Raw genomic sequence first — 24,693 nt, 5'->3', positions numbered from 1 at the left:
CAAACCCTAAGCATCTCCTATCTAGAGCAAAGCTCTCACATTCTCTCCCTCACTTCTCAAAGAAATACAATACAATCAATGTGGACGTAGCCCAAACCTTGGGGTGAACCACAATACATCTTGTGTTATTTACATTACATGCAGATTCACGGTCGAATTTACGTTGTTCCAAGACCTCCAGTTTTGTGCATCAACATTTGGCGCCGTCTGTGGGAATCGATATGAAAAGCTATGTCGGTTTTCTCTCAATTTTTTCATCACCATCGTGAAGCTGTACAACCGAAGAACCCAAAACCTCCCTCTTGGTGATTTTTCAGAAAACCTTTCATTTCATTTCCTCCAAAGAGATGTCTATGTCCAGCCTTCTCTTTAAACCACCACCACTTCATCCTCACTAAACACACTAGCCAAAATCGACTCTCGAGCAAAACCAAATGCAGAAAGCAGAAATAGAATAGAAAATGCCAAGAGAGTTGAGTCTGGGCTTGAAGATCCTTTGGGTCTAGACACTTGGCACCGCCGCCGTACTGGTCACCAGTGTGGTGAGGACAAGGATGAGAGACATAGAAAATCTTATCAACACCGACTCAACACATCAGCAGCAAATTCCAAATCCACTGCCTCTCACCTCGAAATGCGCTTCTCGATCTCGCTGACCTCGACTCGGATTGTTGAGATCTTTCTCACACTTTCCCTCACCAGGAACCCTCTGAACGCTTTCTGGATATTCAACACTTCTCGATCTCGCTGACCTCGCCTCTTCGCCACTGCCGACATGGGCAAGGCCAAGGTCACCTTGGAGGTCGACAACGACGGCGTTGCAGTTATCACCATCTTCAATCCACCTGCCAACAAGGCGAAACGACGGCATTGAAGGAAAAATTCGAGGAGGCCGAGAGGTGAAATGACGTCAAGGTGATCGTTTTGACTGGCAGTGGAGGACAGTTTTCAACCGGTTTCGATATCAATGTTTTCGAGAAAGTTCACAAGTCTGGAGATGTTTTGGTTATGCCCGATGTATCTGCTGACTTTATGCTCAACACACTTGAAGGTTAGAAAAAACCTGTTGTTGCTGCCGTCGAAAAACTTGCACTAAAAGGTGGCTTGGAGTGGGCATTGGGGTGCCATGCACGTGTTGCTGCTCCAAGAACTCAACTTGGTCTTCCAGAGTTGTCTCTTGGAGTGATTCCTGGATTAGGAGGCACACAACGTCTTCCAAAGCTTGTAGGGCTTCAGAAGGCAATTGAAATAATGCTTTCATCGAAGCCAATCCTGTCTGAAGAAGGGAAGAAGCTAAGCTGGAATGACGTCTGCCGCAGAAAGCATCACAGAGAGCCTTCACCATACTCATGACTTTCGGTCCATTTAGAACGACCATTCTGCTTGCAAGTGGTGCAGTCATGTGCTCACATGACGAAAAAGCAAAAAAGAGAAAAGAAAGAATTATGCTTTCTTTAGTTGAAAGCTGAAAATGATAGCGGTTGGTGCTTTCGTTATTTTGTCAACTACCCACAGAAAAGCTACGGATAGCAGGCACACAAATCTGCAAAAGCGAAAAACAAAAGCAAAAAAAAGAAAAGAGAAAGCAAAAGCAAGGAATAAACACCCACCCCACCAGAGTGATGTGGTTTACTTTCCTTATTCTTGAATGATGTAATTTATCTTTCTTATCTCTCAGAGACATCTGTATAAACCCCATCAGAGGGTAATAATACCAAAAAAAAAAAAAAAAAACGGCAAAGCCTAAAATAAATGGGCTGGAATGTTGTGTAGAGGGTAAAGGCCCATAAACCCAAAATAGCATCAACCAGGTCATCAAAAGTACGCCCAATACTCCACAATTATTCGGCAACCCGCCGCTATTACCATCAACCAGGTGACCAAAAGTACGCCCAGTACTCCAAAATTATTCGGCAACCCGCCGCTAATACCACCAACCAGGTGATGAGATGTACAACCCGTAGTCTAATTTGGCAACTAGCCATTCATGCCACCAACCAGGTGATCAAAAGTACGCCTAGTACTTCATATTATACATGAGCATTACTCATATTAATCATACATAAACATTCATTAGCATCACTCATGTCAACATTCATGAGCATCACTCATGTTAACATCACTGAGCATCACTCATGTCAATCAAACATTCATGAGCATCACTCATGTCAATCAAACGTTCATGAGCATCACTCATGTCAATCAGCTTCAAAAGCTTCATTTGCAAAAGCTCTAGCTTCAAAAACTTCATTTACAGAGCTACAACTTCAAAAGCTTCATTTACAAAAGCTCTAGCTTCGAAAGCTTCATTTATAGAGCTCTAGCTTCAAAGCTTCACTTGCAAAGCTTCACCTACAAAGCTTTAGTGCAGGGTATACAAATACCGCCTCCGAACAACCACCACTTCGGCCCATACATGGATTGAATTTCAAGTCTCCAACCAACAGGCTCTATTGACCGAAGACTTGAGGGACTACATTATGTACTATATATTGGGCCTCAATTAGGCCTCATGAAAAATACTTGGGGGACTCTAGCCCATTATTTATGTACTTAGGAGCGAACCCTTATTCTATAAAAAGGACTCCCTCACTTTCATTAGATAGCACTTATGAAAAATATTTGGGGGACTCTAGCCCATCATTTATGTATTGAGGAGCAAGCCCTTATTCTATAAAAGGGACTCCCTCACCACCATTAGAGAGCATCGCCGCCTACTGAGCAACCGTCTCGCCGCGAGCATCAAGTCTAGCCCATCATTTATGTATTGAGGAGCGAACCCTTATTCTATAAAAGGGACTCCCTCACCTTCATTAGAGAGCATCGCCGCCTACTAAGCAACCGCCTCGCCACGAGCATCAACTCTAGCCCATCATTTATGTATTGAGGAGCGAACCCTTATTCTATAAAAGGGACTCCCTCACTTTCAAATGCCATAAGCCGAGCCAACCAAGGTAACATAAGCCACGAACCGAGCAGCCTCACAGCGTGTGATATTTCTAGTTGAGCATCATTTCAGATTGAGCACCGCCTCATATCAAGTATCAGTTCAAGGCAACATCTAGTTACTTCGGCCCACACATGGACTGAATTTCAAGTCTCCAGCCAAAAGACTCTCTTGACTAAAGACTTGGAGGACTACTGTTTAGACGATATTTAGGGCCTCGTATTTAGATCTCATACAAATACTCAGGGGGACTTAAATGTAATTATGTGATAAAGGAATGGGCAACTATGTAATAAGTGAGGAGTCCGTATTCTATAAAAGGGCCTTCACACCCTCACAAACCCTAAGCCTCTCCTATCTAGAGCAAAGCTCTCACACTCTCTCCCTCACTTCTCAGAGAAATACAATACAATCAGTGTGGACGTAGCCCAAACCTTGGGGTGAACCACGATACATCTTGTGTTATTTACATTACATGCAGATTCACGGTCGGATTTACGTTATTCCAAGACCTCTGGTTTTGTGCATCAACAGAACCCAAAAACACAACCATTCCAATAGTTGATCTTTTATCATTACGGTCTCCAGCCTATTTTGCATCACTATATGCAGTAATATCCAGTGAAGCCTTGACATAATGAATACCAAAGCCTTGAGTAGCCCTTAAGTATCTGAGGATCATTTTGACATCCATGAAATGTGACTCTATAGGGGTTTGCATAAATTGACAGACCTGATGCACTACAAATGCAATGTAAGGTTTAGTGAATGTCATGTATTGTAAAGCTCAAACCAAACTTCTATAAAGTGCAGGACTATTATAAGGTTTCCCATCATCTTTGAGCAATCTGTTGTAGGGTAAGCATGAAGTAGCACATGGTTTAGACATTAACATTTCAGACTTAGTTAACAAATTTGTAATATACTTGCCTTGAGAAAGAAACAAGTCATCCTTTTTCTGCAGAATTTGAATCCCCATAAAATAGTGTAGTGGTCCTAAGTTTTTTATATCAAACTCTTTGGTAAGAGATTGAATAACCTCAGTGATTGCTTGGGTTACATTGCTTGTGATAATAATGTCATCTACATAAAAAGTAAGATTACCACATAACTGTCCACAACTTTCACAAACAGTGATGAATGTGCAAATGTGGACTTGAACCCCAAAGATGGTAAAAAAGTGGCGAATCTCTCATTCCAGGGCCTTGGTGCTTGTTTCAATCCATATAAAGACTTATGTAACCTGCAAACATAGTCTTCATGTCTAATATCAACAAATCCAGATGGTTGTGCCATATACATCTCTTCCTGCAATATGCCATGAAGAAAGGCATTTTTCACATCCAACTGTCTCAATGTCTAGCCAAAGTGTGCTGATAAAGCTAAAACTAATCGCACTGTTGTTGGTTTAACAACTGGACTAAAAGTCTCCCCATAGTCTATACATTCTTCTTGATTAAACCTTTTAGCTACTAATCGTGCCTTATATCTCCCAATTGAACCATCAACATTATTTTTTATCTTAGATACCCATTTGCAACCAACTAAGTTCTTGTGCTTTGGTAGTGGAACCAAATACCATGTACCTTGATTATGTAAAGATGAACGCTCATCTTTCATGGCCTTATGCCATATTGGGGATTTTAAGGCAGATTTATATGTTGCAGGTTCAACTTTAGTCAAGTTAACTCCTCAATTTTCTTGAACATCAGCAAGGAGAGCAATCTTCTTAATAATGCCACTCTTGCATAGGGTGGAGATTAACTGGAGGAATGGATATAATCACTTGCAATTGTTTATGTTGGAATTCAAGTGCCACAAGGAATGTAGGAGACAAGGGATATGTTGTTGGTGTAGCAATGGATTGATGGGAAGTTGAATCTTCTGCATTTAAACTTGAAATTGTAACTGGAATTGTAGTAGAGCCTTATGAAGTTTGATTAATGACAGTATTTGGCATGACACTAAGTGTGGGACTTGAACTTAATTGTGTGGGACCTGGTGAGGAACTCATAATGAAGTGATGTTGTGACTCTGGTAAAACAAGAACATTGTTGTGATATGGAACTGGACTTGGTGTTTGTATGAGTGAAGGCAGTGGTGAAGAAGGAGTAGATTGATGTGTAGTAGTTAAAGAAAGATAAGGGAACTCTATCTCATCAAATATCACATGTCTAGATATATAGACTTTGTTTCTAGACACATTATAACAGAGATATCCTTTATACTTAGATGTATACCCCAAAAAAGACACATTTTGTAGGTTCTAATTTAGTGATGTTGTAAGGTTTTAACCAAGGATAACAAGAGCAGCCAAAAACTTTCAAATCTTGGGTCTCAAGTATGGAATTATGTAGCAATTGAAATGGAGACTAATTGTTCAATGCAGAAGATGGCATTCAGTTGATTAAGTACACTGAGGTTTGACAAGCAAATGACCAAAATAAGGATAGGAAGGAAGCAGTTTGTAACAAAGTGACGGATGTTTCAATAATATGTTTGTGTTTTCTCTCTGCTATGCCATTTTGTTCTGATGTATGAGGACATGACATTTGATGTTGTATTCCTTTATCAGATAAGAACTTTTGAAATGCCTTATTAATATACTCACCACCACTATCAATTTGGAGAGTTTTAATGGATACTTGAAACAAGTTTAAAATGAAATTGTAAAAGGAAACAAATATGGTAGAAACATCACTTTTATTGTAGATAAGGAAAATCCAACAATATTACAATGATCAATGAAGGTCACATAGTATTTGAATCCTTTTAAAGACATGCAAGAAGCATGACCCCACACATCACTATGAACAATATCAAAAGGTTTGACAGACTTTACTACTGAAGGAGAAAATGGTAGTTTGCTAAATTTTCCTTCTAAATAGGTTTGACACAGTGAAGGTGTTCTATCAGCAACACAAGGAACATTTGTAGATATGAGAACTTGAGAGACTATTGAATTAGAGGGGTGACCTAGTCTCTTATGCCAAATATTGTTGATAACTTGTTTTCCAAGAAAAGCTGCAAGTTTTCCTTTGAGAATTGCTGCATGAGAACTTGGTGAGATGATGGGGTACAATCTATTGTTACACAGCCCTTTGTAAAGGATCCTCCATATGGCTTTGTCCTGAATCCAAAATGAAAATGCATCGAAAATCAACCAACAATTATTATCTAAACAAATCTTATGCACAAATAACAGATTTTGAGACAATTTTGGCACATAAAGGATAAAATTAAGCTTAATAGGCTGCATTGGAGTTCTGAGAAGGGTAGAACCAATGTGAGATATAGCTAAACCTTCACCATTAGCTATCTGGATTGTCTCATTTGATGGATATGGAGTTGCCAATGAGAGATTACTTTACTTTGAAGTCATGTGATTATTGGCACTATAATTAGTAAGCCATACTTGTTGCTGTGATGGTGCAAATGGCACTGTGAATGGAAAGTAGGTACCATGAGGTGTTATAGCATGCATAACACTCAGTTGAGAAGTAGAATTCTTTTGAAAGCATGTTTCTGCAATGTGATACAGATTCCCACATATGATACACCTTGAGGAAGCACCTGTGTTTTGATATCTGTAAGTATCAGCAAGATGGTTGTTTTTGCCACAAATTTGACAACCTTGGGAAGAATTTATGTTTCTAAATCTACATGTAAAGGCCAAATGATTGTGTTTCCCACAAATTTGACAAGTTTGAGAATGAAATCCATAGTTATTTGATCTTGGTGGTGAAGTACCAAGAATTCCAAGAGCAAGATTTGAATGAAAATTCTTGTGATTACCATACTTCGGATTGAAGTTAGGAGTGAACCGATTCCTACCTTTGCTATTGTTATTGAATGACTTATATGCATTTGAATTGGGACTAGCATGATTGCCACCAGAAATGGGAAAAGGCTGATTCTTGGAAGGTAAGTTATTGCTTTGTGCCATAGTGCAAACAACACAGGTGAATTAGAGACATTTTCAAGCAAAGTTTCTTCAACAAGTAATTGAGATCGAAGATCTTTCAATGATATCACAGTCTCACGGCCCCTAATCACAAATCTTATGGTATTGAATTTAGCAAGCAAACCATTTAGTGTAAGGATCACAATATCATCATCTTCAAAGAATACACCAGCAACAGACAATAAATCTCTTGCTTTTTTAATTTTCTGCAGATATATTGTGATAGAATCATTACCCTTATCTATAGTCTGAAGTTCGGATTTGAGTTGAAAAATGCTCGTTCTTGTAACTATAGAGAATTGTTCTTTAAGGCGAGTCCACAATTCTTTGGAGCTAGTGCTTCCAATTACACAAGAAACTGCACCAAGAGACAAAGTTACAGTGATTAACTGCATTAATGCCTTATCATGCATCTTCCAAACTTTGTAGTCATCGGATGGAACCCTTGTAGAAGAATCACCAGACAAAAATGCAGAATTATCAGAAGAATCTTGACTAAATTGGGTAGGGCAAGGTATTGAACCATCAACTAAACCAATTATGCTATGGCCTTCAAGAAGTAATTGCATCTGAAAATGTCAAGCCAAATAGTTCGTCTCATCCAGTTTCATATTCACCGAGCTTGAGACAGATGAAATCAAAGAAGTAATTGGAGACTGTAGAATCTATAACTGAGCAACTGTCACCATTGTTGCAGATTGTAGAGAAATCGCAAAGAATATTGAGAGGGAGCAAATCACAAACACATGGTGAGCACCATTTGGAGAGTGAAGAACCAGAAGAAAGGTTGAAGTCAAAGCACACCAATGTACCAAAACACGATCACAGATTGTAGCGGAAGCAAATGAAATCAAGATCGAAAAACCGTCAAGCTTTTATGATTGTTCCGGCGATGATACCATGCAAACCATTGAAGGATATTGAAGAAGAAGGTTATGCAGAAGAGAGAAGGAGAAAAGAGAGAGAGAGAGAGAAGTCGAAGATTGAGAGAGATCAGAGAAAAAGATCTTTTGAGAATAATATTTTCTTTCTTATTAGTTACAAGCTATATATAATGGCCTTAGTAGCTTGCACTCTAAGCAACAATATAATAAATTATGTTAATGCACAAAATCAGTGAGAACTTTGGTATAACAGAAAGTGTTAAGTTTGTGACCTTCGCTAGATTGCTCCGGTCACTAGTGTGGATAAGTATGCAAATGGATAGAGACAGGGAAGCAAACACAAGATGTACGTGGTTCACCCAAATTGGCTACGTCCACGGAGTAGAGGAGTTTTCATTAATTGTGAAGGGTTTACACAAGTACATAGGTTCAAGCTCTCCTTTAGTGAGTACAAGTGAATGATTTAGTACAAATGATATTAGAAAATATTGTGAGAGAATGATCTCTATTTATAGAAGAGAGTTTCTAGTTTCATTCTGACATTGACATGTGTCGTGTTGTGATTGGCTTCTGATGTCGACATGTATCACGCTGTGATTGGCCTCTGATGTCGACATGTATCACGCTGTGATTGGCCTCCTGGTTGGAGGGAAACTCTTCTGGGTCCTTGATGGTATAACGTTGACCGGTGCTCAGTAGTTTTGGGATTGGTCGAGTATGGTACAAACAGTGCTCCCCTAAGTTCCCGAGTGAGGGAAGCTCTTCGGTTGAGGACTTGCAAGATCCAAGCCATTGAGTAATCACGAAACTTCTAAGTACCGAAGTGTGGTATCATTTTCACTTGCCTTATCTGTCTTATATGTAGATGTGGCATCTTCTCTGGAAGTACTTTTCCTCCATCCAAGGATGGTATCTTTAACTGATGAAGATGCACAAGGTAATGTATCAATTTCACTTGAAGCTTACTTGTAATTTCGGGCTTGGTCAAGTGCAATACAAACCCTATAGTAGGAGTCCCCCAAGTCGCCGAGCTAGGAAATTTGCCGAAGGAGGTAACAGACAAGGTAAGTAATCAAACTTCCAAGCAAGCAACCTGGATCAGAGGTTCGACTTCGACTTCCGGTTGATTGTTCTCCTTCTCCTTGTGTCGTAAACAACAACAAGGATAAGGAGAAGCAAATGGAGAAGAGATGATATGAGATACTTTTGCTTTTGAATAAGTAACTTTCCACAGGCTTATTCTTGAACTGGACTGGAGGGTTTTCTGGTTTCCTACAGAGTATAAGGCCGACTCAAGAATTTGAGGGTCAAAACAAGTCCATCAAATCTAGAGTATGTTTGACCCTGATGATATAGGATACTTTTGTTGTTGACAAAGTAGTGGATGTATCGACACGTGTTCTGTTATGCTAGTCTCCACATGCTTCTTTTTATCTTTCTCACTTGCCCTATCTATTCCTTAGGTAGATGTGGTATCTTCTCTTGAAGCATAAGATGTTGAAGATAAGTACTCGAGAGTAATGCCAAGTAAGTAATCAGGCAAAGGGTTCTAGGCAGTCAGTTCCTGACTGGAAGCTTGATTCCAAGTGCTGACTGATTACTCTCTTTCTCCTTGTTTTGCAGGTAAGAACAAGACCAAAGGAAAAACCAGGGAAAAAGCATGATATGGGATACTCTTGCTTTTAACCCTGATGATATGAGATACTCTTGCTCTGGTATGGCTTGTTTGTAGAGGTATTATCGAGAGGAAAAGAAACTGAGTATTTCAAGAGACTCTGCTGAGAGTGCCCTCTCAGATGTGAAGAAAAGTTGAGCATTTTTTTTTATTTGCAGGTCTGCCTTGCTATGGAGGATGGAGGTCGACATATATAGGAGTCTTCCTAACAATAAGTAGTAGTGTTATTGCTTTACCTTTCTTGGTCATAGCAATGTAATGGGAGCTGCAAGTTTCATATGTTTTAACTTTGTCAGAGCACTTTGAAAAAGTGGTTTGTGGTATCTGGAAAGTTGATGTTGCGTGTGAAGATTGTAGACAAGCTTTATCCAAGGAAATCTGGCTCTCGAAGTTCGGAAAGCGGTGCCTCTTCGGTTTTCGAACAAGTAATCTTGTTGGGGATCTAGCTCTCGAGATTAAGAGAACGGTGCCTCTTCAATTTTTGAGAAAACAATCTTGTTAGGAGTCTGACTCTTGACATTCAGAGAGTAGTGTCTCTTCGATTTTTGAGAAAGTAATCATGTTGGGAGTCTGGCTCTCGAGATTCGGAAGGCGGTGCCTCTTCGATTTTTGAGCACGTAATCCTGTTGGGAGTCTGGCTATCGAGATTCAGAGAGCGGTGCCTCTTCGATTTTTGACAAAGTAATCCTGTTGGGAGTCTGACTTTTAAGATTCGGATAGCAGTGTCTCTTCGATTTTTGAGAAAGTAATCCTGTTGAGAGTCTGGCTCTCGAGATTCGGAGGGCGGTGCCTTTTCAATTTTTAAGCATGTAATCCTGTTGGGAATCGGGCTCTCGAGATTCGGAGAGCGATGCCTCTTTAATTTTTGAACAAGCAATCTTGTTGGGAGTGTTTTCTCGAATATGAGTAAAGGTTGGGTATTTTTGCCAATCTGCCTTGCCACAGAGCACGAAAGCTGACACACATTGGGATTTTCTAGTTATCAAGCAATGGTGCTGTTCCTTTACCCTTATGGGTAATAGTAGGGTAGCTGGACCTTCAAAATTTATGTGTCTAACCTTTGTCAAAGATCTTTGGCAAAGTTATTTGTGGTACCCGATGAGCTGATGTTGTGTATGGAAAGTGGTGCCTCTTCGAAATCCAGATAGTGGTGCCTCTTCAATTTTTGAACCAACGGCCATGTTGCCCTTTCTTTTATAAGGGCACAAATTATGTACAAGAAGTACATTAAGAGAGTTATTGCTTGTAGGAATTTTCCCCTTAGTTCAGAGATTTATTGCACCTCATTTCTCCTTCATCATTTCTGAGAATGTCTAGCCCATCCGACTGTCGTTTTGACTTGAACTTTGGTGAAGAGGCAACCATGCATTCTCAAGACAATATATGGTGCCCATCCTTCTTATCCCCTATTGGTCCTCTTACCGTTGGGGACTCTGTGATGAAGAATGATATGACCGCTGTGGTGGTGGCGAAGAACCTTCTCACTCCCAAAGATAACAGACTACTTTCCAAACGGTCTAATGAGTTGGCTGTTAAGGATTCTCTGGCTCTCAATGTTCAGTGTGCAGGTTCTATGTCTAATATGGCCCAACGCCTATTTGCTCGAACCCACCAAGTTAAATCATTGGCGGCTGAAGTGATAAGTCTCAAACAGGAGATCAGAGGGCTCAAGCATGAGAATAAACAGTTGCACAGGCTCGCACATGACTATGCTACAAACATGAAGAGGAAGCTCGACCAGTTGCAGGAATCTGATGGTCAGATTTTACTTGATCATCAGAGGTTTGTGGGTTTGTTCCAAAGGCATTTATTGCCTTCGTCTTCTGGGGCTTCGAACAGTCTTGAATTTGCTTCGAAGGTTTGAGAATTGTAGTTGCCCTCTATTGATAAAGCTTTTGTTGGCACCATAAATTGATTTTTCTTCACACTGTCTTGATCAAGAGTGTGTGAAGCTTTGGAGAATTTTGGTTGAACTCCTTTGATGAAGCTTTTGTTGGCACCATAAATTGGTTTTGCTTCACACTGTCTTGATCAAGGGTGTGTGAAGATTTTGAGAATTGTGGTTGCCCTCCATTGATGAAGCTCTTGTTGGCACCATAAATTGGTTTTGCTTCACACTGTCTTGATCAAGAGTGTGTGAAGCTTTTGAGAATTGTGATTTAACTCCTTTGATGAAGCTCTTGTTGGCATCATAAATTGGTTTTGCGTCACACTGTCTTGATCAAGAGTGTGTGAAGCTTTTGAGAATTGTGGTTACCCTCCATTGATGAAGGTCTTGTTGGCACCATAAATTGGTTTTGCTTCACACTATCTTGATCAATAATGTGTGAAGCTTTTGAGAATTGTGGTTGAACTCCTTTGATGAAGCTCTTGTTGGCACCATAAATTGGTTTTGCTTCACACTGTCTTAATCAAGAGTGTGTGAAGTTTTCTACGAGTTGTAGTGTTTGCATTGTTACAGAGGGGAAATGTCTGAAGCAGATGCAAGAGGGCTGAATAGCTTGATTTTCGTATGCCATACATTGAAGTTATTGTTGGCTTGCAATAAGACTTTGTTGGTGACTATGACTCTTGTTGGGCATAAGTGATCCCCTAGTTGAGTTGTCAAGCTTGATGGTTTTTTATTATTTGTGAATGCTAGGAGTTCACATATACAAGTTGTACCACTCGTCTTCTAGTGGGTGGAATAAATGGTGAGTTGCTTTCATCACTTGGTTGGTGGTACGAAGATGAGTTCCTTCTTCACCTGGTTGGTGGCATGGGTGGCAAGTTGCCAAATGATATTAGAGTACCGGTTGTACATTTCATCACCTGGTTGGTGGCATGAAGGAGAGTACGAGTTGTACATTTTATCACCTGGTTTGTGGCACGAAGATGAGTTCTTTCTTCACTTGGTTGATGGCATGAGTGGCAAGTTGCCAAATGATATTAGAGTACGGGTTGTACATTTCATCACCTGGTTGGTGGCATAAAGATAAGCTCCTTCTTCACCTGGTTGGTGGCATAAGTGGCAAGTTGCCAAATGATTGGCACGAAATAGAGTACAGGTTGTATATTTCATCACTTGGTTGGTGGCATGAAGATGAGTTCCTTCTTCACCTGGTTGGTGGCATAAGTGGCAAGTTGCCAAATGATATTAAAGTACGGGTTGTACATTTCATCACATGGTTGGTGGCACGAAGATGAGTTCCTTATTCACCTGGTTGGTGACATGAGTGGCAAGTTGCCAAATGATATTAGAGTACGGGTTGTACATTTCATCACCTGGTTGGTGGCATGAAAGAGAGTACGAATTGTACATTTCATCACCTGGTTGGTAGCATGAAGATGAGTTCCTTCTTCACATTTCATCACCTGGTTAGTGAGAATATGGGCAAGGTGTCGAGGCACATTGTAGCAAGTGTCGAAGACACAAAGTATGTTGAACCCTTTCGAAGCACAGTTGGCTTATGTATGGATGTGTTGGAATGTATGATGTTTATGTATGAATGTGTTGGAATGTATAATGTTTATGTATGAATGTGTTGGAATGTATGATGTTTATGTTGATTGATATGAGTGATGCTTATGAATGTTTTGCTATGCATGAAGGTATATATGCTTTTGATATGTGAACCATGTTGGTTGTAACATTGAGTATCACATACTTTGTGTCAAAGTATGCATGTTGAAGCTCTGAGTTGGAGTACAAGGGTAGGTCAGCGTAGACCAAGTGTTCCAGTGCTAGGAACGCAAAAGACTCAAATAAGTTGTCTGAATTCCATCTTCTTTAAATATTTGCCGAATGGCTTGTATGACAAAAGATATCTAGCGGTTGAGAGTCAAAACATTTGTAATGTGTATGCCTTCTTATAATTACATGTCCTTTAGTACCTAGTTCTCCACTTTGAAAGGGTGAGGCTTGGCCCCATAGTCATAATATTCGACGGTACGTTCACCCCTGGTTGTCTTGATACGAACTTTTATCCCTCTTGTTGTAATAGGCTTGCTAAGAGTAAAAATCCTTCATCTTACCAAGAGACAGATACGTTTGGTGACTTAGCGAGTAGCTAAATGAGGCAGAAGATGATGCAATGGGTGTCTGAATGGCCAAGATCTCCTCACTTGGTAGAACTTGACTTCCACTTCCCACTTGTTGATAGGGGTTAACCATATGGGGTTTTCCTTAGTATGTTCTTACTTCGGCGGAGGCGTGGTTGTAAGCATGTGCTATCACCTCAGAATAAGTCTTCCAAGTGTTGGCATTAATCATGTACTTGAAGAAACAATCACGTAGGCTTGCCGTGAAAGCCTTGAGGGCGATCTTGTCTTCTGCCTCAGCGCAGCGAGAATACTCATGGCTGAAGCGACCGACATACTCTCGTAGTGACTCGTCTGACTTCTGGCGAATAGTGTACAAGTCATCTGTAGAATGCAAGCGATCAGTCTGGAAGATGTGTTAAGAAACAAACAGTTTCCTCAGTTCCTCAAATGAGTCTACTGTCTCAGGTGAAAGATGACAATACCAGTTGAGAGCTCCGCCAAATAGGGTGAAGGGGAAGAGAAGACATCGCTCTTTGTCGGTGTGTATCTGATATGCCATGGTGGACTCAAACAGGTTAAGGTGTTCAATTGGGTCCTCCCTTCCAAGATATAGTTGTAAACCAAGCTTTTGTTTTGTCTTCGCTTGAAAGGGGTGTCGAGGATCCTCCTTATGAGAGGGTCAGGCCTGGGTTGGTTCCAGTCAGGTATCTCGGCCTGACGTTTGGCCTTCAACTTGTTTACTTTTTTAAGGAGCTTCAACTTGTTTACTTCTTCAATGAGCTTCAACTTGTTTACTTCTTCAATGAGCTATAGGACAAAGGGGTCCTGAGTGGAGCCATGTACCACTGGACTTTTCTTTCGTAAGTCTCTATCGCCTCTTGGCGTTTGGTTTTTTCTTGGACTCGCCGTACTGACTTCTAGGGCGAGTCTATCGGAATACCTCAGAGTCCCTTGTACATTCATATTCCTCTGGGACCTGTTGTTCCTTCCCTAGATTGGCAGCAGGCCTGGGTTGTGGGAAGGGACCGAGTCTTTCAAAAACCCTTGGGTCATTGATTTTCGAGCATCTGTGGAGGGGATTCTCTCGACGTTGCTTTAGGAAGTCTCGGCAGTCACGATAAACGGCTTTCGATCTTTCCAACCCTTCTACAAGGAGGTGTCTTCCTCCACTTCTCCTGCTTTTGGGTCGAAGCATCTGGGTTGAGAAAAGTCTCATGTTGATCAATGTTTTGATGATTAGCTCACTCCTCATCAGGGATACCCATGTCAAAGGGAGGTGACCCTCCATGTTGGGGGGTACCCAGATGATAGTTGATGTCCACAGGGGTAACGAGCTCGAGTGTTTGAGTACGCCTAGTTTCGTGGAGCGTCTCAAAGAGCTTCTTATATTGCTCCTGGAGAACCTCATTCTTCATTGCTATCTTGTTGTTCTGAGCTTCTAGCTCATCAACTTTAGCTTGAAGAGTAACCCTTTTTCCTTCATTCTTTCGTTGCTTCACACTAGGTGCAAGAGGGGTGTCATTATGTGTGATGTGGCTTCCTTCGCTCCCCATGTTAGAGAAGGATGTCTGGTCAAAAGAGAATGTACGAATGGTGGAAACCAGCTTGGCAAAGCTGAAAAGAGTGGGAATAAGTGTCGTTCCCACAGACGGTGCCAAATGTTGATGCACAAAATCAGTGAGGACTTTGGTACAACAGAAATTGTTAAGTTTGTGACTTTCGCTAGATTGCTCCTTTCACTAGTGTGGATAAGTATGCAAATGGATAGAGACAGGGAAGCAAACACAAGATGTACGTGGTTCACTCAGATTGGCTATGTCCACGGAGTAGAGGAGTTCTCATTAATTGTGAAGGGTTTACACAAGTGCATAGGTTCAAGCTCTCCTTTAGTGAGTACAAGTGAATGATTTAGTACAAATGACATTAGGAAATATTGTGCGAGAATGATCTCTATTTATAGAAAAGCACAAAAGTACATCGATTACAACATCTTTTGCAAGGACATCTAAACTTATCAAGACCAACACCATTTGCCATTGCTTGATCCAAAAACAAATTAATTACAGCTGTATACGCTTCAAAATTTCAAGGTATCGTCAACCAACTCTTGTCCATGCTTTACCACTTTACGAGGGCAAAATATTACGTTCACACTAAGATGCCTACAATCTTTCAATTCCTATCATGTAGGCATAACTATTAGAATTTTTAATTTCTATCTTTCAACCCTCGAACTCTTTCCCGATTGCAATCTTTTAATTTTCAACACCTATTATAGTAAAAAACAAATTAAAATAACAATAAAAAGTTATCAAAATTATGCTCATCTAATCCATTCTAATAAATACCAACCAAAAGTTATCAAAGTTATCAAAATAACAACAAAAATAAATTAAAATAACAATTACAGTGCAAAACAAATTAATTTAACATAATATATTCTTACATTACTAAATATTATAAGTTTATGTTATATTTAATATTGTTAATTTAACATAAATGCTAATAAATATTATTCATTTCCATTTTCTCCTAACAATTCAAGTGACAAAATTAATTAATTCGACTAAATATAAATTAATTTAACAAAAATAGTAGAAATTTATCTAAGTACTTAAATTAGAATTTTTAAATAAATAAACTTGTGTATTATACAATTTAAAAATTAAAGAATTTAGTGATAGAAACCTGAATTATGGAAGAATTCCGTCGTCGATCAATTCTTTATGTACTAAAGCAGCTCAAATAAATTACCTACAAAAATGAATTGTAAATAAAAATTAAACATATGAGGAGAAAATAAAAATATTAGAAGCAAGAAAACTTATTGTTGTAAAGAAGGAACAAATGAAGTTGGAAGAACAAATAAGAAAGGTCCAAGAGAGAGAACACGGGGAGGGTTTGTAAGATAGGAAGAACAAATAAGAAAATGGGTGTGCTATCCACATACCCCTTGATAATTTATGTCCGTTGATCTTCTTCAATTCATCCGATCTGACGGCCAAAGGTGTGTGAGAAGTAAAATGGGGTGTGTGGATATCACACCCCATAAGAAAAATGCAAGAGAGGAAGAAGCAAACACAGGGGAGAGTATATAAAGACCATTAATCTGTCGCTTACAACTGACACCAAGTTTCAAAATATTTAAAAAAACTAAAATCTATGTCGCTCAGAACTGACGCAGACTTTAAAATATTTAAAAACAATTGTGTCGCTTAAAAGCGACACCCATACTTTATGTCGCTTAAAAGCGATATTGTTTTGTTTAAAGCGACGTCAGTATTTAAAAATTATTCAAATATATGTCGGTTATAAGCGACATTAAATGTTTACGTCGGTTTAAAAGCGACATAGACATTTTATGACGCTTATAAGCGACAGCAAGTCCGACGTCATATTCAGTTAGTGTTGCAACTGTCTTGTCCGCCACTATATTATATTAAACTGACGCCACCTACTGACACTATAAAGCCCTTTTGTAGTAGTGCAGGATTGACTTTTTAGTATAAAAATGTGGCTTTTCGTTAAAGTGAACAGTACCAGCAGCTTTTCGTTAAAGTTCCCAAAAATATATTATATTTTAGGAATTAGGGTTCAATTTTTATTCTCTTCACAACTTGCATTTTTTTAAATTTTAATATAAATAACTTTTTGGAGTACATCATTAATTAATCTGGCTTGATGAGAAATTATATATGTTTTCGTGTATAGTATAAATATATATAGATGGGGTGGATTCGTGACACCACATTTTTTACACAATTTTTGACACACGTTTTTATGGAGTTCACTCTGTAATATATTTTAACGATCCGAACCGTTAATTTTTTAGAACACCATTTGTTGATGCACAAAACCGGGAGGTCTTGGAACAACGTAAATCCGACCGTGAATCTGCAAGAAATGTAAATAACACAAGAGGTATCATGGTTCACCCCAAGGTTTGGGCTACGTCCACACTAAATATGTATTTATTTGAGGGAGAGAGGGAGTTCTGAGAGTGAGAGCTTTGAGAGGGGTGAGAGGGCCTAGGAATTGGCCTCTTCTAATTGTGAGGGTGAGAGGTCCTTGTATAGAATAAGGACTTATCACTTATTACATATTTACCTCTTCCTTTATCACATAATTACATTTAAGTCCCTCGAGTATTTGTACGAGATCTAAATACGATGCCCTAAATATGGTATAAACACCATTCATAGATTAAACAAATAAAAAATCATTAAGACATTCATTTGCAATGAAGAAAATAGAAGAATACAATTCTACCTAAAAAACCCTAAACCCTTTATCCAACGGTCATATGGTTTCAAATTTTGGTAATTTTTTGTAGATATGATATATTTGAGAGGAGACCTAAAATATAAATAATTCGAATCGTTGAATACATTACGAAGTGGGGTCCATTAAAATGTGATCCGACCATATAAAGATATATAGATAGTTACATATGCATGTGATTGATTGAATCATTGTCGAAGCAAAATTGATATATGATTCACCGATTCAAAGTCGCATAATTTGAAATGGGATGCCCGACAATTGTCATCCCCACAATGAGATCTTCATTCTTGGTAGCTGGAGGCAAAACTTGAAAGCAGCTTTCTCGCTAGTTTCTAAATACTTAATGTAATCATGATTATTCATGTCGATAATTATCCAGGGAATGAAGAAAATTATCAAATCACATTCAGTGACATCAACTTCAAGTGACTAGCTATCTGGTCATAAGCGAAACTTATTGATATGTATACATCTAATTGGGCTGGCATGATGGTCTACACATGAGTAATCGTATATCTGTGACTGTACTGCTATAGCCAATATGAACACGCAAATTATGTTAAATCATTAATTAAGTTGTGATTGGTGCACTAATTAAGGGAGTAGGATTTTCTCCCCTCTTTTTTTCTCTTCCCTTCCCCCTCTCCTATTTGAACGGTTACGATTAAACCACGTCAACATCTTATATTAATTTTTTATAGAAAAAAAGAAAACAAAATAAAGAATATGAGAAGAGAGAATGGAAGAAGATGGAAAGAAGAGTTGAGAGAATTCTAATCCCTAGTTAAGCCTCTTGTTTAGTCTCATCAATCATATATGTGTGTGTATTATGTAAATGTGCGTGCAAATCACACATTGACATCTGACAATGGTGATCGGCGGCGATGGTGATGATGGTATGGTGAAAATCGTTTTCAATTCAATATCAAATGTTTAGTAGCTATCTACCCATAATGGGTTTAGGGTGTGTAATTTGTCGGTCTAATATGCAACCTAAAGGTTAGTCTACTAGAAAACGAGTAAGGTTTACCCAAATTCAAACTCTTACAGATAAGAGTAATTATATGAAATGAGTTTACTTATGTAACGTTCCGATCTAATAATACATTGTCATATAGAGAAAAATTTGCTTGACAATACACAGTGGCGAAGCCAGAAATTGATTGGGGGAGGGGCGAAGTTAAAAGATTGCAAGGTTCAAAAAATAGTAACAACCAAATCCTTACACCCTTAATCTTTGAAGGATGATTTAAGCATTGTTTTTTATACTATCGTTCCATTATGTAACTGTAAAATGGAAAGGAAAAAAAATTCTTACACTCTTAATCCTAGAGTAGACTATACTAATATGCATAATAATTAATCCAACCAACAATTCAATTAAACAATACTAATAAGCATACAAATTATTCAATAAATAAATATCCAATTCAACTAATCATATGAAATAATCAAGAATTTTAATTTTAATTTTCACCCAAAAAATACATTTTAATTTCATATCAATAATCATAGAATCAGATTAATAATCAATAATCAATAACCAATAACCATATTAGTGCATTACTATAAAATTCTATACCTATCAAACAAAATTTGTATTAAATAATTAATTAGGGTTAGGGATTGTAAATTTAAGAATTAAAAAAATTTACCTTTGAAGGCTGAAGCCGACGGCTCAGGCGCTCAGCGGCTAGAGAAGTGGAGGAGAGTGGCTGGAAGATTAACAATCCAATTGGAATTAAAAAATATTTTTTATGTTGTTGATGGGACTTTGGGTTGCTGACATGTTGTGCTCTTTGGCAGAAAGGTTGAAAAAACAAAAGGGGGAAGGACACAGCAGCACTGAGGTCTGAGTGGTGAGAGGGATTGAGAGTGAAATGGGAACACACGGTCCCCCCAAGATATATATTTTTTATTTTGAAAAGTACGAAACCTCAGGCGCTATTTCAATTATTTTAAATTTTTTTTTTACCAGAACCAAAACGACGTCGTTTTGGTCTGGATGTTTAAAAAAAAAATTCAAACTCAGTCTGTTGCTGCGCGCAGCAAACCCAGACATCACCGAAGCAAAGACAGCTGAACCAGTGGGTTTTCCGACGAGGGGAGGGGCTGACCCAGAGATCCAGTCCTGTTTTCCGACGAGGGGAGTGGCGGCAGCCAATCCTCGCTCTCACGTGGCTTCGCCACTGACAATACAATATAGGATAGAGGACACCATACGGTAGTGAATCCGTTTCATGTAAATCATTCTCTCAACGGATATATTAATCCATAGAGCCACTGACTCAGCTTGCATAATAAAGGTAAACAGTAACAATGCATGTGAGTGATAACTTTAGTCCCGCCGGGTGAGCAACTCTTTTATTAGATCCCTTAGATACATCCAAGGAAAGATATAGTTTACCAGCTGAAGGCTTAGAGGGTTCTACACAAGCTAATATAATTTCTCAGCATCACATATGTCCATGTGTCAAATATACGAGATGGTGGTTTACCTAGTCATGTTGCATTCAGATCTGGACGGGGCATGCATTGTTATATATACATGATCATGACGCAAAAAGTTAAGTGAAGTCTCCCGGTGTTTGCCCACCTACGTACACGGCAAGAAATTATGGGATCCGGCAACAAATCATGCGTTCGTGCAGCTCCAGACACAATACTACTCATCTATCTCAGTCTCTGATTTGTTACCCTTCCCATTTTACAAACACCGGATTCCAAGTGAAGTATATAAGACGCTCTCTTACATGGCACCCTAAAATCTGTATCTTGCAAAGAAAAAGCAGGACCTAGTATTTTGTTTGGATCGAAGACTGCATTATGACTTATTGCTTCGCCTGTTCTTCTCTTACGGGATTGATTCTCTCTTACAATCAAGAAATAGTTTTGGGGGCTTCACTTGTTTTATAAATGTTTACCACGTAAATGTATACTATATATGCAATAAATATTTGCTACATAGTGTTATTAGTTACGATAAAGTTTCTTCCCGCATATATAGGGGGAGGAGGATTCTCTCCTCTTGTAATATTTCTGTCCTTCCCTCCCCTTCTACTTAAATGGTTATGATTAAGTTACGTTAATATTTTATATTAATTGTTTTATAAAGATAATAAGACAAAAAATATAGTGTGAGGGAAAGGGAGGAAAAGGAATGGAAGTAGAAGATGAGAGAATCATACTTCTATATACGGAGCTTAGTTTGCCAAGTGTTTTATTTTTGCATACATACGGAGCTTAGTTTGCAGCCAAGTGTTTTTTTTTTCTCATGGGATATGACAGATTTGAAGAGTGTCGACCTAGCAAGTAAGCTGCGGACCTAATTATTTTCTTTCTATCTTCTTCTAAAGTAAGCTGGTATGATATATGTTATCTTTTAGTTTAGATGTCTGACTTGTCATGGAAAAGTTCACATAAATGTATTTTATACGTGTACGTAGCATTGGCTTTGCTAGCTGGAGAGTTTGGGAGCTAATGCTTTCATTGTTCCAGTAGGAGACAATGAAGATTAATTACCTAAAGTGTCCACTTACTATAATTAGTGAATTCTCTAGAACTCAGTGGAATATGGAGTATGGAAGTCAGAAATTAAGAGCTGTATTCAATTAAGATTTAAGATATTTTTCTAGAGTTTAATTGATTTAAAGAGGTTATTTAATACTCCGGTTTAGTGATATTATTTTTTACTTGTAAGTGAGAGGTTAGGTTCGATTCTAGCCAATGCGAATTGGAACTACATTATTGTTAGGGGGGTGTATTCAATTGAGAATGTGAGAGATTTTAATGGATTTATAAATCCATTGATTTTTATGGAGTTTAATTGATTTGTAGAGATTCTATATAAAATTTTGATTCAATTCCCTCGAAATCTCATGGGAAGATGTGAGATTTGTGGATGCTTAAAATACACTACGAAATCTCTCCAATTCCCTCTAATTCCTCAACTTTCTCAAATTCTTTAAAATCAATTTCTAATTGAATACACATGGAATGTTATAAACTTCTTTAAAATCTTAATTGAATACACCTGGATTTCTAAGGATTTTAATAAACTATCTTAAAATTCTAATTGAATACACCTAGAATTTCAGAGAATCATTTAAAATCTCAATTGAATACCCCTAGATTCATTAAAAGAATTAAAATCCTTTAAAATCCCAATTGAATACACCCCCTTTAGTCTATTATGAGACTAAGCCCATCCCCTCTCCCTTAGTGTGGATAACATCAATTGTTTAAAAAGTTGATTTTAAGAGACTATGTAATATTTTGAGTGAACTTACTCAAATTTTCAAAGAGAGAGGTGAGAATTTCTATTTTTTATTTATTTTAACAAACGATATTATCTACAATAAGGGAGTGATCTACAATAAGGGGTAGAAGTGGGTTAAGTCTCATAATAGGCTAACAATAATGTGATTCAAATTTGTCTTTGGCGAGAAGCGAACCTAAGACCTCTCATCTACAAGTGAAGAAGAATATCACTAGACCGTAGTACTAAGTGGTAGGTGAGATTAGAGAATGCTTAAAATACACTACGAAATATCTCAAATTCCCTTGAATTCCCTAGCTTTTAAAATCCTTTAAAATCAATTTCTAATTGAATTTATACTTAGAATGTTATAAAATCCTTTAAATACTAATTAAATATACCTAGACTTTCAAAGAGTCACTTAAAATCCTGATTGAATACTCATAAATTTATAAAATAAAAAATAAAAACTCTTAAAATCTCAATTGAATACACAAGATTAATTAACATTTTTAAACTTTATTCGGTTTACATTAAAATTTAAAACGGATACTTTAGGTAAGATTCTAGCAAATCAACTATACTACAACACTCAAATAGATAACACAAAAATTGATACAAATTAACTATGTTTTAGACCATCGTGTGTAAAGTTCGTGAGTCGGCCTTTGCAAAACTATGGACAAGGCCAAATTTCTCATTGTAGTATTTTTCACTTCGAAATAATATTTTACTGTTTTATTCAGAGTTTATAATGTAAAGAAAAAAAAGTGATATTTTGGATGCAGTCCTTAACTATCAATATTCTTTGACTGAAACTTTGTTGGTTTTCAATTATTTATCGAAGTCCCTGAATTAATATGATAATGTATATCTATGTAGGTTACTATATCTTTAAAATTAAAAATTGAAATTTATAGTTGTTTATATTAATGAGATTTTAAATAAAAAACTCATAATTTGTGGGATTAAAAATATTAAAATATAAATTATACTCTCCAATATATTGTGTGTATGTGTATATATATGTATGTATATAAATTTGGGTACATTCATCAAAATAAATAAAAGAATTATTGTATCAAAATATGGATACATTCTTCAAAACCACACCAAAAAAAAAAAAAAGATATTAGGCTTAATAACATTAGTAAATTTCTTTGATTAAACTTGATATGGATACATTCTCAAATCAAGAAAAATAATGTACCCATATAAGTTTAAAAATGGATTAGAAAAAAATTGAATAGATTTTATATAAAAAAATGGGTACATTTTACATACAACAAATTGGTATAATTAAGAATGGGTACATTTTAAGATTAAAAATTTGAAAAATTACATGGATAGGTACATATAAGATTAAACAATTGAAAACCTTTTTATAAAAAATTAAGGGTTACAAACTTATTCTAATTTTTTTTTTTTTGAATTTTTTTTAATTGAAAATTAGTTAGGAGTTTAATAAAGATGTGAGTATTAAAATCCTAATTCAATTATTAATTTTTATTTAAAAATTATGTAACTGATATGTAAATTCATTATTGCATTAATGCTAAGGACTTTGATCAAAATTTGAAAACTAATAAGATTTTTTTTTTGTCGAAGAATAAATATTATTAAAGATAAATTGGAATGTTTACATCAGAAGACAGAATATTAAACAATCATTCTAGCTCAAAGCAATTCCACAAATTAATGATGCCCCCCATACGCTTGGCAAAAGAAGCCACATGATGTGCAGCCTCATTATAGGCACGAGGAGTGAATAAGAACTCAACAGAACACAATTGTTGTCGAATATGAAGAATTTTCCATAGGATACCCTCCATTGCTGCCTCCGGAGCCAAGACTCCATTTAGCATCTCCACCAAGACCTTCAAATCCGTCTCCAACTGAACAAAAACTTGAATCCCTTTTCCACACAAACCATCAAAGCCGATCTCATCGCTTCTGCTTCCACCATCAAACTAGAGCCACATAATAAATCTCCCATACCTCGTGCACATTGAAAGATCCCAGCAAAATCCCTAGCAACCCATCTAATGCCACCCATACTCGTTTGCTTACACCAAGCCCCATCACAGTTTACCTTAATAGTACAAAAAGGAGGCTTAACCCACCTCTGTTGCGTCTCTCCCGCAACGACCTACTGCCTGCACTGGCCCTGCTCACTGTCCCCCAGACTATCCGTTATCTCCCTCCAATGCAGATGCAAAAGGTCTAGCGTAGCACGCGGCTCACACGCCACTTTGTCAAAGACTACACTATTATAGCATTTTCATATCCTCCATAGTCCACACACTTCAGTCAATGAACATTAGTAACTATGAATGGATATTAATTTTTTCGAAAAAAAAAATCGATCAAGTTATGTTTATTACATTACTAATCATATTGTTTTATTGGGGCCGAAAGTGGGAAACCCGCATATTTACATCTTTTATAAAGATGAGATGAATGAATTATGAAAGGGTTCCGTTGATGTCTTAGTTCTTAAGGATAATAAGATTCAGATTATCCAAAGTTTGGTTTGAGATTTTTGGTGTGGTGTTAATCTTTTCCGAGCTGATTACTTGTCCTTGTGGAAGTGCTATCTTGTTTCAGCTGGCCAAGTGGCAAATGAGCAATGGTTTGCATACCAAACAAAATTAAATT

The 24,693-nt window shown here is 37.6% G+C and overlaps 1 long non-coding RNA gene across 1 annotated transcript; it reads right to left on the bottom strand.

Annotated features, from left to right (window-relative positions):
• Positions 1–5,633: 5,633 nt before the first annotated feature.
• Positions 5,634–20,747, bottom strand: LOC139197206 (uncharacterized). Its single transcript, XR_011582351.1, has 3 exons — positions 19,433–20,747; positions 16,182–16,247; positions 5,634–6,077 (listed from the first exon to the last, which is right to left on the bottom strand). It is a non-coding gene; the product is annotated as an uncharacterized lncRNA (long non-coding RNA).
• Positions 20,748–24,693: the final 3,946 nt, after the last annotated feature.

This window comes from Malus domestica, chromosome 06 (genome assembly GCF_042453785.1).
Source record: "Malus domestica chromosome 06, GDT2T_hap1".
NCBI classification, from domain to species: Eukaryota; Viridiplantae; Streptophyta; class Magnoliopsida; order Rosales; family Rosaceae; genus Malus; species Malus domestica.
The sequence above is the reverse complement of the archived record's forward strand: the minus strand, read 5'-3'. Positions and strand labels throughout refer to the sequence as shown.